We start from the raw sequence: 8,227 nt of genomic DNA, 5'->3' as shown, positions 1-8,227 counted from the left end.
TTCAGTATTCTATAACATCATGCGTAATTTTTGTGTAACACTTCAGACCCTCCCATGGTCATGCTCCCTTTGGAGTTGTGAGCTATGAAATTTAGGTGCACATGTTCTACAATAGGGCATAGGGCAGATATGCGGGTAATTCCTAATTGCTGCCAAAGTTCTTGTTCACCTTGTTAATTGTTAGCACCTAATTAGCTAATTAATTTATGTGCAGGTCTACAATCCACACCCAACTTTGGGCAACCTATGCAGACTCCATCAGATACTGGGAATTTCCTAGTTGCTCACATTTATGTACATATTTACTCACCTATTCACGTAAATGCTACAATGGTGCCTCAGCACTCTTCTGCAATATCCACTTAACTTGATAGGTTTGGATTCTATATATGGTGACTAAAGTTGCACATATAAATCTGGCAGTGTGGCCAAATTGCATGCGCAACTTAATTGATTAACAAATCAACCGGCCAATAGCAAGAAATTATTGGTACTAATTAGAATTTATGCATGCAACTTTTTAAGCATATTCTGTAAAGTGGTGCTTGTAAATTGAAATGTGTAGATCAATTAAGGGGGCATGGCCACAGGGGGGGGGGGGCGGCATGGGTGGGTCATGGGTCTTCCTAAAAATTATGCGCACTGTTATATGCCCAATCTACGCCTAAGTTAGGTGCAGTCATTTACACCATGTTTTAGTTGGTGTAAATGGTTGCGCCTAAATTTTAGTTGTGGCGACAGGTGCTACATGTATCCTATAAACCGCGCCTAACTTTAGGCAAGACTTATAGAATAGCACTCAGCGTGTTTTTCTTCAGCACCATATATAGAATCTGGCCCCTTCTGCATATTTGCAAGCGGGTGTACACAGGGGTGGAGCATGGGTGGATCATAGGCAGGGCTCCCACTTATGTGCATAATTTAGGGACCCTTTTATGAAAGGATTGCCGTGTGGCAAACCGGAACTACCGCCAGCCCAAAGTGGCCATTGGTGATAGTTCTGGCTTGAATGGAAAATATTTTTGAATGTTTACTGCAGTGCTAACCCAGTGGTAATTGGCATTGCTTGGTTACTGCTGGGTTACAGCAGGAGTCCTTACTGCCACCTCAGTGGGTGGTGGTAAGTGCTCCCCACCGCATGGTCATGTGGGAAAATCGGCCCCTGCCGCTACTGCAGGGCCCTTTTACCGCAGCTTGGTAAAAGGACCCCATAGAAAATAATGTAAGTTACACATCTCCCAGCACATTTAGGCACGTGTGCTTATACCTGCTCTATGGCTGGTGTAAGTATGAATGTCTAATCCAGCTTCCTCCCCCCCCCCCCCCCCCTCCTAGTGCTGGGTGCTGGCCATCAGCTACCTCTTCAGTTGAACCATTGGTTTCTCTGTTAACTTGTATGTTAGGGCAGAATCATTCAAACACAATCAGGTTATGGAGTTCCATTCTGTTTTTACTTATGCTATTGTACTAGACAGAGCAATTTATACCTGATTCAGTCTAGTAGGGATAACCAACACAACAAGATGAGTAACGGCAAGACCCTTTCACACAGTACACTATTAGTGATCATCTTTGCGATAGCATTCTGAACAATTTGAAGTTTATAACACCTTTAGGAAGCCCATCCAAATGGAATTACAATAATCCAACAGGCTAAATCAGGGTTCCCAAACCTCCTGGGGAAACCCCTGCCAGTCAGATTTTCAGGATATGTACAATGAAAATGCATGAGAAAGATTCGCATACCAAGAAAGCAGTGTATGTAAATTAATTTCATGAAATATTCTTTGTGGATATCATGAAAACCTGACTGGCAGGAAGGCGGGTTTGAGAATCACTGGGCTAAACAGTATAGTTTGCAAATAGGGACATGTCTGTTTAAATCATTTTGTATATATATCTAGGCTTTTTCTAAAAACCATTATCAGTTTGAAGCTTTAGAGATAATGGAATTCTGAATAATCTCCATGGGCCTGCTAGTCAAAAAATGCAGAGTTTCAAAATTTAGGCACATACTTTAAAACCCAATGCCTATAAATAAGTCTCTGGGACATAAGTAAATATTAAATACAATTAGTGTTGGAGGAGAATCCTGGAGCATTCCTCTGTTAATATTTTACATCCAAAAACTCACCATCCTTAATGACCACTTGTGACCCTCAGGACAAAAACAAGAAAAAATACCTCTTTTTCTACACCCCAAATCCCCAACTCCTGTCACTGACCACACCTCTTACTCTGTTTATGATTATACCTTTTGCAACATAGTGTAAGCCACATTGAGCCTGCAAATAGGTGGGAAAATGTGGGGTACAAATGCAGCACATAAATAAATAAAATATCATAATTTACTGGATCAAAAGTGGCTGAAATCTCAAGAAGAACTAGAAATCCTGAATATCTTTGATCCATCAGCCTCCTGATATCCCCCAAGAGTACAAGAATATTTTCAGTACTAAAGCCCAAATGAAATCCATACTGAGCTGGATCCAGCAAATTCTGTTTCTCCAAGTGCTAACTGTTAAGAAGACCAATATTCTATTGTCAGAGTTGCAAGCCAGACACTGGTCTATAACGTTGCCAGAAATTCTATTATTTCTAAATAACTAGCACTCAAGCTGCCCTTCTTCCATACTGAGTATATGTGGTCTTACTTCTTTGAAAAGAAGCTTGCTGTAGAGGCAAGAACATAGTAAATGATGAAGATAAAGACCTATATGGTCCATCCAGTTTGCCCAAACCAAGGAGTGTGTTATGATGAGTAGCCTCATCTTTATGAGGTTTCTAAAAAATGTAGACAAATCAAAATCTGGTTCAGGTTCTAATTCATCACATTCCACACCCACTGCTGCTTTTTAATCTTAGTAACAGGCAAAAATAAACTATCCTTGATATGTGAAACCCTGGTAGCCTGCAAGGTATCTACCCTTAGCTCCAGAGTTCCAAGACACTTCTCAAAGTCAGCAAGTATAGAATTTAAGAGTCCCTTGTACTAAAATGGGATAAAATCTGGGTTCAGTGCCTCCATCAGCTCTGCTCCTCTTTTATGGTGGCTACTTCTAATTCCTCCACTAAGCTGCAGAACCATTGAATGCTGGTTTACAGGGGGTCTTTCTCCACCATCCATCCCCCTGCACTTCTTCGGTTACTCTATCCAACCTTCAGACTCATTCCAATACTTGGCTGTTATCCTTGACTCACACCTCACATTCAATCCCCAAATTTCAAATGTGTATAAAACTGGTTTCTTCATTCTTTGCCAGATCCATTCAATTTGACGTTATTTCAACCCTGACATTTTTCATTCTTTGATTCTGTCACTACTAACAACTAGATTAGACAATTGTAACATTGTTTGGACTGTACTCAATCAAATATTAAGAGACTTCTTTGCAAAACATGGCCATTCGACTGCTGAGTCATGCCCAAGGACATGACCACGTCTCCCCATTACAACGAAAATACCATTGGCTTCCAATTCAACAACATCTAATCTTCTAATTACTGACACTTACATTGAAAGCCCACAGGACTGGCCACCCTCAATACTTATCCACTCTTACCAGCTCTTGCCAGCTCATCTCCTCCATGATCAAGACCTGGTTTTGCCCAGCCCAAAACTTGCCGAACTAGAATCAAGTAGGCATTATGCCTTCCTTTTCACTGAACCTTCTTCCTGGAATTTGTTTTCCTTACATATTGGTGCAGAACTTTCTTTCAAGGTTTTCAAATCTGTGTTGAAGGCTCGGCTTTTACTCAAGCCTTTCGTCCCATCTTAGGTTACTCCTTGTGGGACTGACCACTGTTGCCCTGCTGATTCTCTCTCCTCCCTACCACCCTTCCTTTCCTTCTCTTCTCCTTGCTTCCTCTTTGTCCACCCTTTGGCCCACTAGCTGTAGCATAGTTTTAAGTGTCCTTGTTTCTTGCTGTCTGTGTATCTTTCCTGTCAATTTGCTGTAGTTCCTTTCCTCTTCTGCTGAAACCTGCCAGTTAGCCTAGGTGGCGTGGTAAACTATAAACTATATTCTAGTTTAAGACAAACAACTTCAGGGTGGATGGTATCAAGAAAACTGGATGATTTAAAAACTGTATCCAAACAACATACACAGGATAAAAATATATTCATGAGAAAAACTGAAAACTTGGAGAAGTACAACTGAAATCTAAATTTGAAATTGCTGAATTTCCCTATGTACAGACTAGCCACTCCTAGAGACTTATTTCATCATTTTTTGGTCTCCAGTTTTGAAATTTCCTACTCAAACAATCTACTATATTCCAATAAAGACTTTGGAGGCTAAAAACTTGTGACCCTGGGCAAGTCACTTAACCCTCCATTGCCCCATGTAAGCCGCATTGAGCCTGCCATGAGTGGGAAAGCACAGGGTACAAATGTAACAAAAAAAAATGTGTAGGTTGAAGCTCAATCAGGACTGGATATTTCAGCTATTTTAGAGACATTTGATATTGAAATCTTGGGTAGTACATTATTAATGTACTTTGTCTTTTTGCAAGACAAAGAAGCAGTTTTGAGATTGTATTATAAATCTTTAAATACTACTTTCCTAGGAGGGAAAGTGATGCTTCTAGGCAACTCAGAAGGAAGACATTTCTGTCAATGAGATAAGCTATTACTCCTTTGGGCTTCCTTTCAATTGCAATTTCCATTTAAGTGTTATATTTACTTTCAAAATAATCAATACATATTTTTTTTTTGAACCATTGCAATTGCAATTGTTTCTTGAGGGAAAGGGGTATCTAGGTAAAGCATTGCCACAGTAACTTAGAAGCTGCGGTAAAAGAGTCCTTGCGGTAGCATTGGTTTGTGGATTCGCCATACACCTACGCCTCCTTTTACTGCAGTGGGTAAAAGGCTTAAAAAAAAAAAAAGGAAATGCCACTTGCCATGTGGCCTTTTCCCGGGAGAGCCCTTACCGCTACCCATTTAGGAAACAGTAAGGGCTCCTGCGCAACCCCGGCAGGTAAGCCCCTGGCACTAGAAAATAAAAACTCATTTTCTAGCACCAGATCTGACTTTTGGCAGAGACTAGGACTGCCGCCAGGCTCCTGCAGTAGGCCCAATTTGCAGCATGCCAAGGTTGCGGTAGCCCTACCGCCCTTTAGTAAAAGGGCTCCTTAGATCCTATATAGAATTGAAGAAAGTTATTTTTTCTTTTCAATTTTATGTCTTATTGTATTTCCAGCTTCCTTTGGAATTTTTCTATTAGGTCTCCCCACCCCCCCACCACCACCACCATGTGGATTATTAATGTTACCATGGGATAACTATGTTTTTTTTTTTTCCTTTTGTTTAAACTTCTGAATTTCTTGATCATTCTTGGTGTAACCCCGGTCTCGCTACTCACATAGTTCTGGGCACCAGTTGGCGGCACCCCAAGCCCAGGGCCACAAAGAAATCCATCAGATAACTCTTCTTTTTCTACACTTTATCAAGGTCTTAGTCCTTCTGACTTTCTGAGCTGGACACAGGCAAGGGCTGGATTAAAATCCAGAAGGCCATAGAATTTTGAGCAGGGCTTTATTGCTATTAATCTCTGATCTCTTCCCTTTACCAGTCTGGGAGTAATACTCAAAGAAAAGACTTCATTCTAGAGAGTTATGTAAAAGTAACTAAACTATACTGAAAATTCTGTAAACAATCAATTTACAATCCAATTCAATATCAAACTCCAAACTATAATCCAGAGCAATTTAGGAATGTGGTGTATCTTCTTAAAAGCAATTTATAATCCTACAGTATATATTATAAATATACTAGCCGTTAAGCCCGTAAAAACGGGCTAGTTTTTTTGTTTTCCTATGGCCTCCCCCAGTCCACCAACCCTGCTCTCTCCCCTGCCCTTCCCCCAACGTCTGTTTCCCTCAGTTCCGCCCCCTCCTTCCCTCCCTGCTCCTTCCTCCTCTGATTTCCACGCCCATGTCCAAGCCCTCCTCCCTATTGGGATGTACTGCTGGTGGAGGTGGGGCTTAGACTTCTACACTCTCAGCGTTCCGACTCTACTGTGCATTTGCAGGTGAGTCGGTCACTTGCCGTTTATATGTTTGATATATATATAGATATATATATATTTACAGCTCCTTCTTGGTGAAATAATCTAAGGCTGTGCCTGTAGCACTTGTGCAGCAAGTAGATCTTCCTGTGGATCAGACCTCCCTGTCTGCCCACCTCCTGTCCACAAAGGAAGTACCTCTCCAGGCTACCACCTTTGGCTCCAAACAGCTCTTCACTGTTCCTTCTCCAGGCTGGGATCCTCTATTTCCCACCTGGAGTACTCATCCTTCTCACAGTTATGGCTGGAATTAGCAGAAACCACCTCTTTGGTCAGCCTTAATTTCTTGAACCCATCCAGGACTTCACCCTCTCCTCCAAGGGTCCTGGCGGGGGTACAGGCAACCAAAAAACCTTATACACTCCCCATCAATAACATTCATTACTTCCTAACTTCTCCCACACTGTCAATCAACAACTAGAAACATTTCTCTCTGCAATTTACCCAGGAACCCACCCTTTTGGGCTGGATCCTTTACCACCCACAACTCCAGAAACCTCCCCTCAGAGACTCTGGAGAACTCTCTAATGATGACACTTAGTAATCCCCATTATAATGTGAGATTATATTTGAATTGTAAATCTTAAATGCAAATAATAATAGTAATAATAATAATAATAAGTATAAGTAATGCACATATCTATAGCAGTTAGGCATAAGCTCTTATACTTTTATTTTATTTATTTATTTATTTATTGCATTTGTATCCCACATTCCCCCACCTATTTTCAGGCTCAATGTGGCTTACATAGATTTGTAAACATTGTCATTTCAGGATATCAGATACAGTTAGTAATGTGTAACAATCAAGGAAGGGAAGAGAGAAGAAGGAAGAGAGTGATTAGGGTGGTTATAGAAGGTGGGCGTTCATAATTGAGTGGGTTGGTGAGGTGACTTAGTGAGGCGATAGGTTCTCAATTGTAGGCCTTGTTGAAGAAGAATGTTTTCAGGGATTTTCGAAAAATAATTGTTTCATTGATTGCTTTCAAGTCTGTAGGTAATGCATTCCATAACTGCGTGCTCATGTAGGAGAAGGTAGTGGCATGCATCAGCTTGTATTTGAGTCCTTTGCAGCTGGGGTAGTGCAGGTTGAGAAATTTGCGGGATGATCTTGTGGCGTTTCTGGGAGGTAGGTCCACGAGGTTTAGCATGTAGAGTGGGGCATCTGCATGAATGATTTTGTGTACAATCGTGCAGATCTTGAATGCAATGCGTTCCTTAAGTGGGAGCCAGTGAAGTTTAGGGGTTTTGCATTTTCATATTTAGTTTTTCCAAATATGAGTCTGGCAGCCGTATTCTGGGCAGTTTGGAGTTTTTTGATTGTCTGTTCTTTGCACCCGGCGTACAGTGCATTGCAGTAGTCCAGATGGCTTATTACCATTGACTGTACCAGGGTACGGAAGATGTATCTCGGGAAGAAAGGTTTTACTCTTTTAAGTTTCCACATGGTGTAGAACATCTTTTTCGTCGTGTTTTTCACGTGGGTATCAAGAGTGAGGTTTCAATCAATGGTGACTCCAAGAATTTTCAAGTTTTGTGAGACCAGAAGGGAACAGTATGGTGTGATTATGGTGGTGAAGTTCTTTGTGTTATGTTGTGAGGTGAGTACAAGACATTGTGTTTTTTCTGCGTGAAGGTTTAGTTGGAATGCATCTGCCCAAGTGTGCATTATTTGGAGGCTTTGGTTGGTGAGAGAGGGGATCCCTGGGGGACTCAGTACTCAGGTATCCATGGGGGTGATCTGTCCGCGTTCATTGTTACTTGGTATGATCTTGTGGTTAGGAATCCTTTGAACCATTTGAGAACTGTGCCTCCTACTCCTAAGTATTCTAGTATGTGTATTAGTATATCATGGTTAACCATGTCAAAGGCGTTGGACATGTCGAATTGCAGGAGGAGGATGTTGTTACCAGTCGTAATTGCCTGTTTGAATAAGTTCATTGCGGTCACTAGTACAGTTTCGGTGCTGTGATTCGTCCAAAATCCTGATTGGGACTCGTGTAGAATTGAGTGTTTATTTAGGTACTCAGTGAGTTGTTTCGTCACTATGCCTTCCATGAGTTTGGTCATGAGTGGGATAGATGCTACTGGTCAATAGTTGGTTAGGTCCATTGAGCTTTTTTTAGCGTCTTTCGGTAACGGAGTGAGTAGGATGT

Source organism: Microcaecilia unicolor, chromosome 2, assembly GCF_901765095.1.
Source record: "Microcaecilia unicolor chromosome 2, aMicUni1.1, whole genome shotgun sequence".
In the NCBI taxonomy this organism is placed as follows: domain Eukaryota; kingdom Metazoa; phylum Chordata; class Amphibia; order Gymnophiona; family Siphonopidae; genus Microcaecilia; species Microcaecilia unicolor.
This window is presented reverse-complemented; position numbering follows the sequence as displayed.